The 18,811-nt window shown below is 43.0% G+C and overlaps 2 long non-coding RNA genes across 2 annotated transcripts; one reads left to right on the top strand and one right to left on the bottom strand.

The window, feature by feature from the left end:
- The first annotated feature begins 1,167 nt into the window (after window positions 1–1,167).
- Window positions 1,168–7,185, top strand: LOC143419852 (uncharacterized). Its single transcript, XR_013099865.1, has 3 exons — window positions 1,168–3,292; window positions 4,966–5,060; window positions 5,199–7,185. It is a non-coding gene; the product is annotated as an uncharacterized LOC143419852 (long non-coding RNA).
- An 83-nt stretch (window positions 7,186–7,268) lies between these two features.
- LOC143419853 (uncharacterized) lies at window positions 7,269–8,512 on the bottom strand. Its single transcript, XR_013099866.1, has 3 exons — window positions 8,368–8,512; window positions 7,603–7,691; window positions 7,269–7,405 (listed from the first exon to the last, which is right to left on the bottom strand). It is a non-coding gene; the product is annotated as an uncharacterized LOC143419853 (long non-coding RNA).
- Between the last annotated feature and the right edge of the window lie 10,299 nt (window positions 8,513–18,811).

Genomic DNA, 18,811 nt, shown 5'->3' with positions numbered 1-18,811 from the left:
AAACGGCTCTTAGAGCCGGTTCTTTGACGTGAACGACACGAGCCGTGGGTTTTGTTATTTTCTCTCACCCTCTCTTTCACACTTTTTTCCCGCTTCACTCCGCATGCGGGCCTTGTGCTTTGCACTGGGAAGAGGGGGGAGGGGCGGTAGTTACACACGCAGTAGCACAGGAACAGAGTGGGACGGAGAGAGAGAGAAAGAGAGCCAGGGACAACAACGTCACATTAGAAAGGTATAGTAATCATCCACAACTATTTTCAGTTGCGGATGATAAAGGATTCAGAAAGTTTATTCATGCAGGCCTATATGACAGAGAATATGCATGTACTTTTTGTTTTCATACTTTAATTTACATTTAATTGTGTTGTGGTTTGCAGCGTTTTGTGTTGTTTCATTTTAAATTTGTTTAAAAGGAAAAAGCTGAAAATTTAAATAGTTAAAAGCTGAACTGTGACTAGTTGGTTTTTGTATTATATGATTTATTTATTACATTTTATGTGGAGTGAATAAATAAAAGTATATTTACGGTGGCCCCTAGAGACAAAGCACATACAAACTCCAAAACACGTAAAAACTCTAAAACACATAAAAACTCAGAAACACGTAAAAAACACAACAGAAGTGCTCCAGGATGCTAGGCGCAGTGTTGAGCTTTTGTTACCTAGAGGCTACACAAGCCAGCAAGTGCCAACGACCGGATTTGGTGTGTGGTAGTAACAGGTAAACGAACATTTCTTTTTTAAATTATTTGAACATATATGAGTGCTTGTGTGTAAATACACAAACAATACATGTATGCTTTCAATCGTATAATTTAAGTGATCTAGGTAGCTCTGTTTTGGAAGTTCAGTTAACGCTAGAAATGTGTTTTGGAGTTTGTACGTGCTTTGTCTCTAGGGGCCACTGTATATATTTATGTATAAACATATATATATATATATAAAACCACTTTTTTAACATTAGTAATTCCTTTTGTGCATAATTTTATATTATTATTAATAATAAATTAATTAAAGCAACAAAACAACCTGAAGAGCCGGTTCGGAGCCGAAAGAGCCGACTCTTTTTAGTGAGTCGAGCCGAAAGAGGCGGTTTTCTAAAAATGAGCCGGAAATCCCATCACTACCTGGTAGCCCCGGTATTCCCCCAATATTCCCTGGTGTTCCCCGGTATCCCCCCAATATGCCCTGGTGTTCCCCCGGTATCCCCTAGCTTGTTGCTTCCCCTTTGTTGGTCTCCCTTCCCCGGCTTATCGCCTCGAAAAATAGGCTTATGCGCCGGTTGGATCACGCCGTGCGGCTGCTGGCTAGCGAGTAGCTCGGCTACAAGTGAGGAAACACAGCAGGGACACGGCTTCGGCGTTAGGCATACGCTGTCGCCTGGGCACTGTGCAGCTCGGCTGCTATGTGTGTTCACACAGCGGGGATACGGCTTCAAGGTTCCAAGCGTTCGCTGTCGGCGTGGGGAATAAACATAATAAACACGCTACGGTTTGTGCCGGCTAATCGTTAGCCGGCTCGTAGCATTCCAACCGGTTAGCCTGTCTGGCGTGTCGCCCGCAGCTCGCGGGTTAACGCGACCAGCAGGACTCAGCTCGGCTACATTGGGGAGATGTGTCAGAGTTCCAAGCATATGCTTTTACCTGTTAGCATTGTGAAGCGGGAGCTTAAAAACATTGAAGGGGGAATTCAGGTTGCGGCTAGTGCCGGCTACCTGTTAGCACTTCCTGGTTAGCGTGCGGCCCCGCCCCCTTGCTTGGTAGCAGAAGTATGGCAGCCCACACGTCCCAAACATGTCATGTCTTCATTTTTGCCTTTTTACGATAGGCACGAGCAGTGGGGCTATGCCTGGGCGAAAAATATGGGCTCAAAATGTGGTCATAAATATTTTGTACTTGTAAAAAAGATTTGTATGTGTAAAAAAGACTTGTGTGTGCGTAAAAAAGATTTGTGTGTGCGTAAAAAAGATTTGTATGTGTAAAAAAGATTTGTGTGTGCGTACCCCAACCCAGCGTTTTCCTTCATCACCACGAAGGAAAACAGTCTGTGGTTGTCCGAGTTTGGTGATTTTTGTGTCACAGGTGTTTAATACAGGGACTTCCACAGCCTTTTCAACAGCGCTGCGGACCGCGGGGTGGGGGCGGGCAGTGTTTTGGAAATGACAGTCTTCATTACAAAGCTTTCTTCGTTATGAATTAGCATACATGTTTTTATTGAACATTTGAAGAACCAGCAAAAAAAACAAACTCTTGTAGAGGACATAAAGTCAGAGATAGAAAAGACAAGGAGCAGGTGCATCTAGTACAGGTAGAGCTGCTGCAAAAACCCACAGAGCCCAGCAGCCAGCATAACAAATTCTGGATCCTTTGCTTTTAGTTAGCATTAGCAGCACATCCTGCGGACTTTTATGATGCGCACTGTGACTCACAGCAATGGTCCTGGGTCAGCCCTGACTTTGTGTTAAACTAATCCTAAAGTAATAATGGTATTTCTAACCACTGATATACCACAACTTTTTCCTTTCAACAGCTACTGAAAGTTAGGGGACCTAGCTGCTATCGGATATTTATATAGTGATCCTCCAGCTTCAAACTGTATCACTAGTGATGGCCCGCTTGAAGCTGACGCTCCGGAGCGTGTGTCGAAAAAAACAACACACTGGTTCAGAAGCACTGTGTCGAGGCTTGCTTCGTTTGGCAAAAGTCACGTGACCAGTGACGTCCGAAGCTTCATTACGCACGTAACTGCTTCGGTACCTGATTCAAACGGATATAAGGAAGTGAATCATCCACGGGATTCGTGGAGTGTGTTGATGGTGACAGAGAGCGAAGAGGTGATCATTCCACTGACAGATATGGAGCCAGCGAGGAAGAGAGGACGTTCTGGCATGTGGAGATATTTTGAGTTGATTTTGCTCAATTCATTTTATCTGCCGAAGTGAAAAACTTGAAATGTCCAAAATCATGTTTTCATAATGTAAATATCATTACAGCATATGACTTTAGGAACACTTCCATGTGAATTAAAGCTGATGAAGACTACAAAAATGTATTTGACACTATACGTACATTACATTGCTACACAGTTTAGAAAATCATTTTGTTTATTGTTTTTAGGTGATAGTCTGCAGGACCCAGGAATACCTGCATATCTACCAGCTTGCAGTGTGGTTCCTGCACTCCACAGCCTCTTCTGTTCCATGCAAGTGGATTTTCTCCAGGGCAGGAGAAACTATTTCTAAGAAAAGAAACAGACTCAGCCAGCGCACAGTAACACTAATCCTCTTTTTAAATGTAAATAACAAAAGGGCTACCTGACATAGATCATGTTTTTACTTTGCAAGTTCTTGATTAGGTTTGATTATCGCCTTTCTGATTACAATCCATGCTAAATTGAATAAAGTGATATTGATTCATTACAATCCTGTGTCGATTTGTAAATTAACGTTATTATGCCTGAAACGCCAGCATCTCAGGTTAAACCTCACAACATGTCGTCAAACACCATGCAGCTAAAACAGTACCTGGGAGCAGGTTTACGGATTCTGCATACAAACGTGAACACAGAGCGCGGACCCGACGCGTCAGAATCAGATTTTGGTGTGTCGTCAGGTCCGCGCTAGCTGTGTTTGCCTCTGTTTTTGCGCTGGCTTCTGCAGCTGCAGGTTTCATAACTCTCTGTTTACATCTCTAATTAAGTCTCACATGTGTCAGCTTTCTTTTAATAGATACAAAATTATGGATATATACTGATACATGACCAGAATTGTAATATTTCTGACTGAGGCAAAACTTTCCAGATTCCAATCAAATTGAATCGGATCCTGTATCGAATCACAATGATTCTACAAATCAGTAACGATGCAGCCATACTCAGCCCCCTAAGCATTTTCCCTTTCCAGTTCACAATCAATCCCACCCCTAGGTCAAAAATATGTATAGGACAATTGGCCTCATCTAATATTTTGTATGAACCTGTCCAGCTGTCCAGTGATTAAATGACAAGTAGATGGAGGCAGGACTCCACAGCAGGGGCATACTCCATAATGTGCTGTGCATTCTCATATGTATATTATATATATTGCTCACTTATTGTATTTACCAACATCAAGGAGTTATGAGCAGAGAAAGGCCACACCATAGTGCATGTTTAAATAGGGAAAGTTTATTGATCAAAATGTATTACGCAAATACGCATTACATTTTTTCAGCCCCCCAATCGAGAAAACAAAACCAATTACATGTTCAAAGCAACGGAACGGTGGCCCAATATCGGAGAGAACTCCACTCTTGAGTGAGCAGTGATGATTGAGCAGTCCGTTTTATTTTGCAGATTCAAGCTGCTCTTCAAAATATTCGCCACCAGATGTCACCGGAGAGGACTGTGTTGAAAAGCTTCGAGTAATGAACCATTTTTCAATACAAGCTTCAGTGCTTTGGAAAGCTTCATTTGGCCATCACTATGTATCACCCTTCAAGGACCTGCAGTTCAAAAAAGCGCCCCTCCGACAGCCAAACCCATCTGTTCTCTGATTGGATTGTTACATTTGTGATTGACATGACATTGACCAATCAGATGAAAGGAAGAAAAATAGGGTCAAAATCCGTAGTTGTAACTTGCAGGGTTTTTTTTTTCTAAGTCCACACACAAATCTTTTTTACGCACGCACAAATCTTTTTTACACACACACAAATCTTTCTTACACACACACAAATCTTTTTTACAAGTACAAAATATTTATGACCACATTTTGAGCCCATAAATGTCCACCTACTGTTACTCATTTATATTAAGATTTTAACATCTAGTTGGTATTGGTATGGCGAGTACAGAGTAGCCTTCAGTAATAGTAATAAATCACACAGCAATAGTTCATTCATGTAGTTGTAAAGTATTCAGAATACATTACTTCTATAATCTTTGGTGGAATACATTTTAAAATTAACCTTTCCAACACTGTCAACAGGTTAGCACCTCATACCACAGTGCAGCAAAGCAATCTCATGAGCGCTGGGAAGGACAAGCCCAGAGCCCAAAACAGACAGTGCAGGAGATGACAAGGTTAGTAATTGTATAGTGAAAATTATACTTTGTTATCTTGATTGGCAAAAGAAAAGTAAATACAAAATCTGCTTCTCAAATTTAGGGCATTTCCAAGATTTTTTTTTTCCAAAACTTCTTCAATTTCTTTTATTACAGCTGTCCTGTGCCAGAAGTTCTGTTGACCCACAGTGAGAGGCATCATTTCAGAAACACCAGGAAGACTGAAACTCGTCGCCAGGATCAAGCAGGGCTCGTGATCTTCACCAGCAGCTCCCTCACAAGGATAAACCCAGCATTTCATGAACACTGATGGAGACCTTTGCTTTGTGTAATGTTAGAAGTACTCAGATAATCCTCAGAGGGTCTGGACTTTTACATAATATAATAGAATAGAATTCAACTTTGTTGTCATTGCACATGCACAGGTACAGGGCAACGAAATTCAGTTTGCATCCATCCAGAAGTGCTTTAGCCATGATATAGATATATTACAATATATATTAGCAATAATATAGATATGTAAGTATATTACAGAAATGGGTCTATTATGGTATGTTACAATGTACATGGTATGAAGTATGTTAAGAATATTCTATAACTATAAGTATGTACAGGCTGTAGTGAGTACAAACTATGTACAGGCTATGAACAGGATATAAATATGAAAAACTATACAGAAATCTGAGATATACAGTTATACAGAAATGTGAACTATGCAAGTTATAAAGTTGTAGGATTAAAAATTATCATATGTACAGAATGATTATTTACACAGAACTATACAGTAGTGCAGTTTAGGGCTGCCACAAACGATTATTTTGATAGTCGACTAGTCACCGATTATTTTTGCGATTAGTCGACTAATCAGATCATCATCCATTGGACGTAAAACGTACAGCTTATTGCACCAGCAGCATCTGCTCTCATATAACTATCATTAGCTTACAGCTTTAAGTGTTTAAGGTATGTGCTAACTAAAGATAAAGACAAGATGATAGTTTATTAAATTTTAATGAAGTTTGCAGATTGTTTCAGTTTAATAAACTCCTTGCTATCTAAAATATAACAGGACACCGGAGTAAATTCTCAGCATCTCACACTTCTGATAATCAGCTGTCTGCTTGACGTTTATTCAGCTGTGTAAAAACTAAAACTTTAATCTCAGCCAAACCGATTTACTCAGGAACAAATAAAATACTGAAAAAAGCCAAACAATAACATTTTAAGTTATCTAAGTGACTTATATATCATGTTTAACCTGAGTAGCGAAAGACGGCGGTGGGTTTGAAAATGATTTGCTGGGAGTCCGGTGTTCTCACGGCTCTAGTTAGCCTTGCCCCCGGCTCGCTATCGAGCTAGTGGGTAACAGACGTCTCCGAAAACGTCGGAGCGCTTTCGAAAATATGTGGTGTCTTGATAAACTGAGCAGATATTTGAGGTTTACACAGCTACATTCTCGCCTGAAAATATGTTAAACGTTTATTTTGTGACCCAGAAAGAATAATAAGAGTAATATAAAAAGTAACTAGCTGACGCCATTGTTGGAAACTGAGCTGGGCCGCGCTATGAATTCTGGGAAAGAGCTTCTTCTTCTTCAGGGTTTAACGGCAGCTGGCATCCTTGTACATGCAGTGCTGCCATCTTCTGTTTCAGTCCGTTATTACACTCTTAAATCCTGCTACTTATTCCTGCGTCTTTTGGGATCTTACAAAGCTTCAAACGACGCGTCGACTATTAAATCAGTCGTCGACGATTTTGATAGTCGACGTAATCGTGACTAGTCGACTAATCGTGGCAGCCCTAGTGCAGTTAAGTAATAGCTATAGCTATAGTAATAGCTTTAAGTCCTGTAGAAAGTTAAATATATGTTGTGCTCACTGGTTACTCTGGTATGAATGACTCTGAATTACTTTATGATAAATAACACTATTGTCAAAAAACAGTGAAAGAATTCCAGATCACAAGTTTTTAGTTCAAATACAAGTAACAACCTTTGACTTTAATCAGGTTTTATTTAATTGTGTCAGAGAAAACATCATGTGCTCTTCATGTAGCTGAGTACATTCAGTGTTTAAAACAGAAGTTGTGCAGGTCTGAGATCAGCAGTTTTGTGAAACACCAAACTGAGGCACTATTAATGCTGATGTATAGTGACACAGTTACAGGGGTGATTAATCCTTTTGACTTTTTGTCTTTAAATTTATCAATAAAACAGCTGCAGCTTTCACTGACAGCACATGTGGTACTTTAACCTTTGTACTGTTTTCTTCAGTTAATTTTGGAGTTACTACAAAGATTGAAGATATAGGATGATCTGTCTGCTGTCACTGGGTGGTGCTGAGGTCTGAATCTGACGACAGCTCCTGTAGTCACAAACAGAACAGAATCATCACAAACTGAAATATAAAGTTTCTCTCAAATCTGAAATAGAGCTGATCCTTCTCCATCCTCACACACTCGGGATCTGAAGTTGTTCAGTCCTACAGTTCTGCCGACAGCTTTTTATTTGTTTTATTTGTTTTAAAGGCCTTACTAACACATTTTCTAATATCATGTTTACCTTTGAGTTGTTGATGCTTTATAAATGGATATCTGCAAAGATGAGATGATGGAGCAGGTTTCAGTCGAGGTTCAGTCTGCTGCTGCATCCTGGTCACAACATACAGAGGTGTTATCAGCTCAGTATTGAACAAGAAATATTAATGTTTCAAATTATTTGTCCTAAAGGATGCAAGCTGTACAGAGCACTGCACATGTGACTTTTTGAACATAATTCATTAAAAATAATTTGGACAGTTTTTTAACCTGAATATTTGTAACAAACTCAGTAAAAAAAAAAAAAAAAAAAAAAGCTAAAAAAAATAATCAGTGGAAAATGTAACATTTTAAATTAAGCTGACAAGCGGAAGTAGTTGGTTTCAGTACATAAGTATTGGGCTTTGCTATTTAATCCGTAGCTATTGACTAATGGGGGGAATTTAAAAGTTGGCGTTAATGTCCTTCCACATGTGGAAAGCATGCTGCTGTTTGCACATATTTAATAATCAGCTCTGCACAGGAGCAGAAGCAGAGTCCAGCCTGTTGCTCTTACAGTATAATACTCATAATAAAAGTACAGTAACCGTGGTTAGTCACTGAGCAGCCCGGTGCGTTTCTCTTTTTTTTCTTTAGTCAGGGTAAATTCATTCACCTGCACGGGTTAGCTAAACGAACTTTACAAAACAAGTTTCCCCGACAGCCGAATGCTCATTTTAGCTAGCTAGGTCCTTAGGTAGCTAGCTAAGGACCTAAATTACGGATTAGCTTACAAACACATTTAACTTACCAAAAATAATGCGGTGGGGCCTCAGGTCCTCCTGTCCGGTAGTCCAATTTACTGAAGAACACCTCAGGCTGTCACTTTGAAATAGTCGGTAATGTAAACGCTGGACCTCTCGGCATTTGCCATTCCCGAACAGACACGTGCGAGTTTGTCCGTGACCGCAGCCGCGTCGTTTTCTCCAGTCATTGGTCAGCATTATAATATATGCAAATACATGCGGGTCGGAATCCCCCCCCCAGCAGCTTGTTTAGTTTAAACAGTCTACATTAAGCTGGGCAAACACTGTGTGATTATTTTGAGTTGCGTTATTCAGCTCCTGCTCAAACTGTACAATTGAATCGCAAGGGTTAGAAGTTCATAGGTCACGATGCAGGGTCTCACACTATACGGCCTGATGCTCTGATGTGACCTGAGTGCTCAAACTGTGCATCCATAACATGAAGTTTATCATACAAAATCTGTCTCTCGCTCTTCCTCTCTCTGTCTTACAGACACACACACACCACCACCATCAACTTTGCTCAATTACTAATGAAAAACATTGACCAGGCAGCTGTGATTGAGCAGCAATGTCCAGCCAACTCTTTTCACGGTTGTTGTAGTGATAATTTTGTGAGGCCACATTGAAAAGCCTCGGATACGTAAGCGTAGTACGTAAGCGTAGAGCTGCCACCCAGGCAAAAGAAAAATAGAGCTATATCACGTTATAACGTGAAAAATATATTGTTCTAACAATATACTTTTAACGTTTGTACAATATACTATCATGTTAGTACAATATACCTTTCACGTTTGAACGATATAATATCACATTATTACAATATACATAATTATCACGTTCGTACAGTATAAATATTATATTGTACGAACGTGATATTATATTGTTCAAACGTGAAAGGTATATTGCACGAACATGAAAAGTATATTGTTAGAACAATAAACTTGTTATAACGTGATATAGCTGTATTTTTCTTTTGCCCCTGTGGCAGCTCTACGCTTACGTACTCGGATGAGCTTGCCCATGTCCGGATCACACGCTGCACTGCCGTGCTGCTCCACCTTGTCACTTTCATTTCTGTGTTTGTGCATGCGCAGTGTGAGAGGCTGCGTTGAGAGGCAACAGGATTTCAAACAGGTTTGATTATCTTGCGACCATACGATTGATGATTGGGAGCTGGTCGTGAGGTGTTAACTGCTCGTTGCCTCATGTATACTACACAATGCACAAACAATTAAGGCAAAACTCGGGCCGATCCCCAAAACGGTTGTGCGACTGAAAAATTGTTTCAAAATGGGCCAAAAATCGCACAGTGTACGGCCAGCTTTTGGAGGCTAGCTCCAAACAAACATCTGCAGCTTGCCAGTGTATACAGCACTATAATGACCAGACCTAATTCTTTTGAAAACCATACATCTTTCCACAGGTCTCAACTTCATCAGACGTCACCTAGACGCAGAGCTGGATGAGGCCAGCACAAACAGCAGCCTAACCGACGAAGATGATGGATCCATGAGGTCAGGAAAGCCAGAAGCAGTGGAGCTGGAGAGGTACCTTTCATGTCCATTCACTGGAGGTATGGATCTATTGCATGGCTTTCCTCACATCAAGAAGCTGTTGATCAAAATCAATACAGCTCTTCATGCATCTGGAGCATGTGAAGGACTTCTTAGTCATGCAGGACTCCTGTTCACTGCTAAACAGTTACAGCTTCACAGAAAGAACCTTGACAGCAAACTGCTGCTGAAGCTTAACCATCACCTCACTGAGTGAAGAAATGGCACATTTTTGCTAAATATGCAGAAATAAATGTACAACCTGTAGAATATTTAGCTGATGTAGAGTTTAGAAATGTGTTATCATAGAATGTAGAACTGTTGTAGAGACACTGACACTGCCCTCAATATAATCTGTCGTGAATTTAGGAGTAGGGTACCCCTCCCCCACTTGAGCTGTGAAAGTAAAACAGAGAAGAGTTAATGCTGAGTGGAAATTCCCCAGAGGATGTATGGTTGGGGGGGTCTCAACATTGTAACTGGATACCTGTGGTCTGGAAGTGAGAGGGGTTTTATGACCTCTAGGGGGTTACCTACACCCACAGTGTTTTAACGGTCACGCACACACATCCACACGCACACTTACTCATGTGCACACAGTCACACACGAGCACTCATATAGGCACGCGGGAACGCGCACATGTAGGCATTCATGTGCTCGTGCACATAGACACAGACACAGAGTTTGCAGCACACCGTGTGGGGGGGGGGGGGGGGGGGGGGGTTATGATGGGGACGTTTCTATAAAGCTGGCTGTAACTAACAAAGGGGTGAAGATTTTGCAGAGGGGCACCAGCCTCATCTTCCCTTCTAGAAGTGCATGCTTAAATGAAGATGAATAAAGATGAATAAAGATTTTGTGAAAATGACTACTGAGTCCGGTGCCATCTCTGGATGCTCGAGGAATAAAAAGAACCGGGGTAAAACTGATTTCGCAACAACCCATACAATTTATGGTAAACGAGCTGCCTTGTATGAACATATGTTCAAGATGGAGAGCCCGCCCCAATCCTGTGCCTCTCAGGCTACATGAGGATGATGGCTGCACATCAGCTTCTGTTTTATGGGAAGCAGGGAAAGCTGTGATGAGAGGTAAAATTTCTTTCTCATCACACAAAAAGAAAGAAGAAAACAAAAATATTCAGGAATTAGAAAAACCATCAAATCCTTAGAACAAGCCTTCGCGTCCGACCAAGATCAAGAAATAATGAACAAAATACGTAAAACAAAACTAGAATTAAATGAAATTATTAATTTAAAAAAACACAATTCCTAGTACAAAGACTTCGCTTGCAGAATTTTAACATGTAACATGTCCGGTCGATTTCTAGCTAACCAGTTCAAAATAAAGAAAAAACACCAATATATGTGCTGTTAAAGATTTATCTGGGAACACAATATATGACCCTGGAAGAATAAACAACATTTTTAGGGATTTCTATGAAACTTTATATTCACCACAAATAAACCCATCTAAAAATTAAATTGATCAGTTTCTTGACAATGTAACTCTTCCAAAATTACTAGACAGTCAAGCGATGGCACTGGATTTGCCACTGACACCAGGTGAACTCCAGAAAGCGCTGATAAGTATGCAAAATAATAAGGCTCCAGGTCCAGACAGCTTCCCTGCAGAATTCTACAAAGAATTCTGGACAATTTTGGCACCAGTATTCCACATAGTGTTGCAGGAAATCAAGGAAAATGGCAGACTACCACCAAATGTGAATTCTGCCAACATTAGTCTCCTGCTAAAACCAGACAAAGACCCTTTATTTCCCTCAAGCTATCGTCCAATAGCCCTTATAAATGTAGACCTCAAAATAATCTGCAAAGCTCTCTCAAAAAGATTAGAGAAGATAACCCCCCTTTTAATTCATCCTGACCAAACAGGTTTCATAAAAGGCAGGCACTCATCAGCAAACACATGTAGATTACTTAATTTAATAGACTACTCATACAGTAAAAACTTTTGATACCACAATATTATCTCTAGATGCAGAAAAAGCGTTTGACAGAGTTAACTGGAAATTTTTATTTGTAACTTTACACAAATTTGGTTTTGGAAACTCTTTCATAAACTGGCTAAGAATATTATATAACTCCCCAACAGCTCATATCTGAACAAATGACCAGACATCCTCCAGCTTCTGTCTCCTGAGGGGCACCAGACTGGGATGCCCACTCTCCCCTTCACTTTTTGTAATTTTTATCGAACCACTAGCAGCAGCATTTAGACAGGCTACAACAATTAAGGGCATAAAATGTAAGAACGTAGAACATAAAATCAGTCTCTATGCGGATGATGTGTTGCTTTTTCTCCAAAACTCACAAACCAACCTTTCTGAGGTAATTACTCTAATAAACTGGTTTTCAAGAGTTTCAGATTATTCAATTAACTGGTCAAAATCTACAGTTCTTCCAATTAACTGCTCCTTCCATAATTCCTCTTCTGCCCCACTACAATCTGGATATATTAAATATTTAGGTATTAATGTCTCTCCTAAGCTTTCAGACTTAACTAAATTAAATCACATCCCACTTCTAAAGAAAGTAGAAGGTGATCTGACTAGATGGAAATCCCTACCCATATCACTCATGGGAAGGGTCGCCACTATAAAAATGATGATCTTGCCAAAAATAAATTACTTATTTTCGATGATCCCGAACAAAGCATCACAAGATTGGTTCAGATCTCTGGATTCGTATATTTCTAAATTCCGTTGGAAAGATAAATCCCCGCGTATCAGCTTAAAAACGCTACAAAGAACCAAGGATAAAGGAGGATTAGATCTGCCTAATTTTCAACAATACTTCTTAGCCAACAGGCTTCAGTTCATCTCAGGATGGTTAAAACATACCTTCTTAGATGAGCCCTGGCTAGATGTTTAACAGGCACTATGCAATAATCTAGAGACCTAACATTTATCAGCTCAAACATCAAAAGACATGAATGCTTCAAAAGCATCAACATCAGTTCTTCTCTGACAGCATGGTGGGAGTATCTAAAGATAACGGAGTCTTCATTAATCCCATGCAAACGTACACCTATCTGGAATAACCCTGACATATTACAAAACAATAATATGATTAATTTTCCAGAATGGAATTGTAAAGGAATTAAATACTTAGAACATATATTAGAAGGAACAGACTTTATTCCATTTGACAGACTAGTTATACAATATGGGATCAACAACAAAAGATTTTTAGAATATCAACAAATTAAATCCATAGTAAAAAAAGAAATTTAAACCGGGTCAAATTGAACTACAAACACCACCAAGTGTGGTACATTTTCTTACTCTTAAATCCCACAAATTATTGTCTAAAATATACAGAACACTTTCTAAAACAGATGAATTAATATCACTTCCTATTGCAAAGTGGGAAGCAGATTTATCAGTAAGCTTAGACCAAAACTTCTGGTCTCAGATATGCTTAAAAACTTTTAAATTGATTAGAAATCCCAGTCTGCAATTAATGCAATACAAAATACTACATAGAGTGCACTATACAGGTCATCGGATGTTCAAGATGGGCTTTACATCTTCCAACAACTGCTCACACTGTCAAGGCAATACACCAGACTATTACATCCACGCTCTTTGGTTCTGTCCACCAGTGCAGAAGTTTTGGCATGGGATATGTGAAGACTTATCAAAGTGTCTGAAATGTAAAATTCCAACCTCCCCTTTAGGGTGCTTGTTGGGCAAATTGGATGATGTCACTACAGAAACTAATACAGTCCACATGGTTTTTACTGCCCTATGCATTGCCAAGAAAACGGTCCTCATGAACTGGAAAAATAAAAATAATCTTAATTCTAGCCAATATAGAAACCATCTAATAGATCACATTAGTCTCGATACAGCCTCTGCCACCACATTAGATCAATCCCTCTGGGCTCCTTTAATCGGCTCTATCACCTAGCGGGGGTGGGGGGTCGTGGTTTGGTCCCACCTTCGCCATTGTGGTTGATATGGAGGTTGGGATGGACGTAGGGCGTCTGGAGAATCCCTAGGGACGTTATACCTGGAGGGCTTAATCCGGGGGTTGTGGTCATAACCTGGTTAGTGGCCCTGGTTGCTCTTAGAGGGTGTTCTCCTTGTGGCTGCATGCAGCAGGGCTGGGGGAGGGTCTGTGCTGGCGGACGTAGGTTACTGGCCTGGAGGCTGGCTGCCCCTGAGTGGATCCGGGGCAGGCGTGGGGGCTTAGGGTTCGGGGGTGCTTCGCCTCCGTGCTAGGCCTCTGGCTGGGCCTTGGGGGCTTCGGTCCTTGTTGATGTGTCACTGAGGTTGTGGGCTTGGCGGTGCTGCTGCTGTAGGCCCCGGTCTGGATGGGCCTGGGCTCCCTTGCCTTGGTGGGAAGGTGGGAATGCATGTTTGTGTCTGTGTGTGCCTGTTTGTCTGTGTCTATATGTCAGGTCGGGTCTTAGACTCCACCTCTCTGGGAACTCCCTCAGGGGGCATCAGTGCGTTGGTGGTTCTTGGTGTCCAGGGCTGGGCGCTAAGGTATGTACCAGCTCACTCCCGGTGGCTACTTGGCGGGGCCTGGCACCTGTTGCTCGGTCAGGCCTCTTCTGTAGGGGGCCCTCGGGCCTTCGGCCTCTGGGCCTGCGGCTCGGTTCATTCTGGCACAGCTGGCTGCCGGCACAGCCGGCGGGCACGCCTGTCCAGCCCCCTCTGGCTTCTGCTCCGTGGCTACTGGGTGACCCCTCATCTGGGGCTCTCCTCAGCTCTTCCCAGGAGGGTGGCACGGATGCCCCTCCGGTGGTCCTCCTTGGGCTCCCGCACTCTGGGGCCTCTGGATGTCTGGAGCCTGGATCTCCTCCATGCATGCTTCATGCCCTGGGCAACAGGGCTATGGCTCTCTACACACTCTAGCAGAGCGTTACATGGGGAAACCTTTTGAATACAAGCACGCTAATTCACACAGGTGTGCACACGGGTGTTCACTGTTCATAGACATAAACTACACCTTTCTTGGCTGCTACTTCAAAGCACATTGTGCGCTGTCTGTCCTGCGTGCTGCACAACAACATTCAATATTTAGTATTTACTGCTGCTTACACTTAGCTAGATTAATGCGATGGTGTTGTCAGGAGGTTGATGTGTATGACGCTTGGCGTTCAGTTGAGGCGGGGAGGACTCGGAGCCTAGGCTCAGCTGTCTTCCAGCCGCCCTCCTGACGAGGGATGGGTATCGTTTAGGTTTTATCCGATACCGGTGCCAAATCGGTACTTTTGAAACGGTGCCGGTGCTCAAACCGGTGCTCAAACCGGTGCTTAAAGAATGGAGAACACAAAATTGGTCCAAAAACCTCTCATGTTCAGCTGTTTTTTGTAAAAAGATAACAATGTTAGCCTTTTCTGCAGCTATGGGGCATATATGGTATCACTCTTGGCTGGAAGCAGTGCTTAAACAATGGAAAAAACACAAACTTTGTCCTAAACCTCTCATGTTTAACTGTTTTCCACTTTTTCTTTGGTCATTTTAGCCTTTTTGGCCAGGGTGAAGGGAGTATCTGCCATCAAACAAGAAGACAGCTGCATGTAGCTATGATGATGTTTGCTAGTTCACCTTACATGCATTTATGTAATAACGTGGTTAGCCTACTCAACGCCTACAAGTTTCACACAAGACAGATACAAACTTTATAAGATTTATATGTATCTTTTCCATATGGGTGGGCCTAGTGGCCAGCACTGCTGCAGGCTGTGTCTCCTGGACTATTGCCCGCGCCTAGCCGGTTCTTACGCCAGTCGGACCTCACTACGTCTGACGGCTCGGCCAGGGGTTGATCTCTGGCCTGCGGCACTGGCTCACTGTCTGGCACAGTCCCGGCAGGGCCCGCTCAGTGAGCTGACCCCCACCTGCGAATCACGACCCTGGCTGCACTGCAGTGCCAGGCTGTCTTCCCCTGGCGTGTTGCCCGCATTTGCCAGCTTACGCGCCAGTTGGACCTCGCTGCGGCGAGTGAGCGTTCTCCAGCCTTTTTAGCTGGATTCTCTCTGGCATATCAGCTGCTGCAGCCCCTGGCGTATTGCCCGCGCTTCGCCGGTTCACACGCCAGCCGGTCCTCGTTGCGGCTCTATGGTTGGATGGACCCTTTGGGTCGCATCCCTGCCTAGGCCCTGCATCTTGCAGCTGTACTGCTGGTGTGGGATGTGTTCCCCTGGCGTACTGCCCGCGCTTCGCCGCCACACACGGCAGTCGGACCTCACTGTGTCTGGTACGTCAGCTGGCGGGCGAGTGTTCTCCAGCGCGCAGCGCTGGCTCTCTGTCTAGTGTGTTGCCCCTGTGTCGCGGGTCACATGACCAGCAGGTGCCCGCTCAGTGAGCTGACGCTTCCCGACTGTCCAGTGTCTCATCGGGCCCACTCTTGCTGGCCCCCTGTCTACAGACGGCGCAGAGTGGCTGCTATACTCTGGTGACGAACCTTGGGTTGCTCCTCACTTGGGCCCTCAGTGGCCTGAGCCACTAGCACCTCCCCTGTCGTGGATGGTGCAGGTGCTCTACTCCTGGGACAGGCGCTGGGCCTCATCCTACGTCGGCCATCCACTGAATGGCCGAGCTGCTGCGACGGGCTCTCCCTCCCTGGCACTGTGTCACTGCCTAGTGCCAGGCAGGGATCTGTTGTGACTTGACTTATCCAGCTGGCGAATCCGCCTTCCCTTCTGGGGCATCATTCGCATATCATAGCCAGCTGCTGTGCTCGAGTGGCTTGGTAGGCTGTGTTGCCCTGGCGTTTTGCCCGTGTTCACCAGCTTATACGCCAGTTGCACCTCGCTGCGCGGAGTGGCATTCTCCAACCTAGTGTAGCCTGTTCTGTCTGGTGTGTTGCCCGCAGTGCGTGGTTCACAAGGCCAGCAGGACTCTTATCGTTGCTTGAGTGGGGCGGCTTCTCGGCTGTGACCGCAGATTAAGCTGCCGCCGCTGCTGCTACAGCTGCAGCTGCAGGCTGTGTTGCCCTGGAGTATTGCCCGCGCTTCGCCGGTTTACGCACCAGCTGGACCTCGCTGTGTCTGATGTTCAGCCAGCGACAGAGTGTTCTCCAGCCTAGTGTAGCCTGTTCTGTCTGGCGTGTTCCCCGCAGTGCGCAGTTTACAAGGCCAGCATGGTTCCTGTCATTGCTTGAGTTGGACGGCTTCTCGGCTCTGACTGCAGCTTAAGACGCCGCCGCTGCTGATGCTGCAGCTGCTGCTGCTGCAGGCTGTGTTCCCCTGGCGTATTGTCCGCGCTTTGCCAGTTTACGTGCCAGCTGGACCTCGCTGTGTCTGATGCTCAGCCAGCGCCAGGCCGGAGAACACTCAGGCGGTTCGCCCGTTGCATGTTAGCCGGGCCTCGCTGTGTCTGATAAGCCAGCTAGCGGTTGTGTTGTGCTTCTTGCATGCACCCATCATTCGATCAAATTCCAAGTGTTATCAAGCCAAGCCTTTTTTTGTTCCTAGATAAAGTTTTCATGTCTTATACGTGCCACTGGATCCTCAGACAAAAGAGCACAGGCGTTGTTTATGATCAGTATGAATCAACATTTTACCACTGACATGTTCACTGATTGTGAAACGTGACAGCAGAGATGGCACACTGTGTGCAAAATTCCAAAATTGAAAATGCTTTCCTTATGAATCAATGCATGTGTAAAGTGTAGAAGTAAATTTCTATGTCATTTAATACACAAAGAGGTGTTTAGGAGGGTTATAGAGTTAGTTATGTACCCATTTGGTGGTTACATGTTTTGATATTTACATGTTTGCACATTTGAATGTTCACACCTGCACTTTCAAACCAGTTATAAGTATGTGTTGAATCTACCTCATTTTTTTCCCTGCATTTGTCCGAATATAGGATTTCCTGGCTTCTGAGTGACCAGTGAAGTGTCATGAGGACTGTATACAGGAAGTGTTTTTGTTGTTGAGGTGTGCGGTTTGGCCGGTCAGGAAGCCCGTGATTGGATGGGAAACACTCAAATCAAAACACTCTTGTTGTTTTGATTTGCTACATAAATACATTTTAATTGAATTGAATTGAAATACATTGAATTACAAACTCTAACTCCTGGAAAACTGAAATTGCTATTTTAAGGTCTACATTTAAAGTATTTTATAGTACAAAGAATGGTGGATTGAATATTTTTTTATTCACAGAAGGTGATATTTTTTGTGTCTTTGTAAGCTTTGTAAGTGGCTGCATACTAACTTTTCCTTGTCTTTTGTTTTGTTTTATTTTGTTGTAAAGAACTTCACGGTCTCCAGGATGGCTAAACAAGTTACAAGATATCTGCTTCAGTTACTGCACTCAAGCAGATGGATAACAATTTAAGGTAAAATAGCACAAAATCCTGATCCTGTTTCAAAACATAACCCATGAAACGTCCTGATGCATGTGTAGCAGGTTGGAAAAGGCTACATGTTTATTTTTGTAAGAAAACCAATTACCCCCTTATTTTTGGTTTATTATTGTGATTATTTTGACATTGTTATGCGTTGCCAGACCATGGTTATATTTCATTATGCCAGTAGATGGTGCTCTTGCACTGCTGTGGAACTACCAGAGAGACTCTACAGCAAGCCTATTCAAATGGCGGCCCGCGGGCCAAATGCGGCCCAGAAGCAACCTGCGAGTGGCCCTGCCTGTGGTCCTGGCAGAAACACAGAGAAAACGCAAAAAATTAGTTAATTTAAAAAAAATTAAAAATTCCTACAGCGTAGTGTAGACTGTGAATGCAACACTCCTAGTAGCCTAGCAATATTTAACCCACAATGCACCGTGATGTAAACATATTAAACAATCATCGTAATATATGATGCGACAACAGCATGTCTTTCTCACTCCAAAAGCGCAATATTGACAATGAAAACTGTCTGTTTAACCCTGCCTGGACTGACAAA

The sequence above is a fragment of the Maylandia zebra genome, linkage group LG8 (genome assembly GCF_041146795.1).
Source record: "Maylandia zebra isolate NMK-2024a linkage group LG8, Mzebra_GT3a, whole genome shotgun sequence".
Lineage (NCBI taxonomy): Eukaryota > Metazoa > Chordata > Actinopteri > Cichliformes > Cichlidae > Maylandia > Maylandia zebra.
The sequence above is the reverse complement of the archived record's forward strand: the minus strand, read 5'-3'. Positions and strand labels throughout refer to the sequence as shown.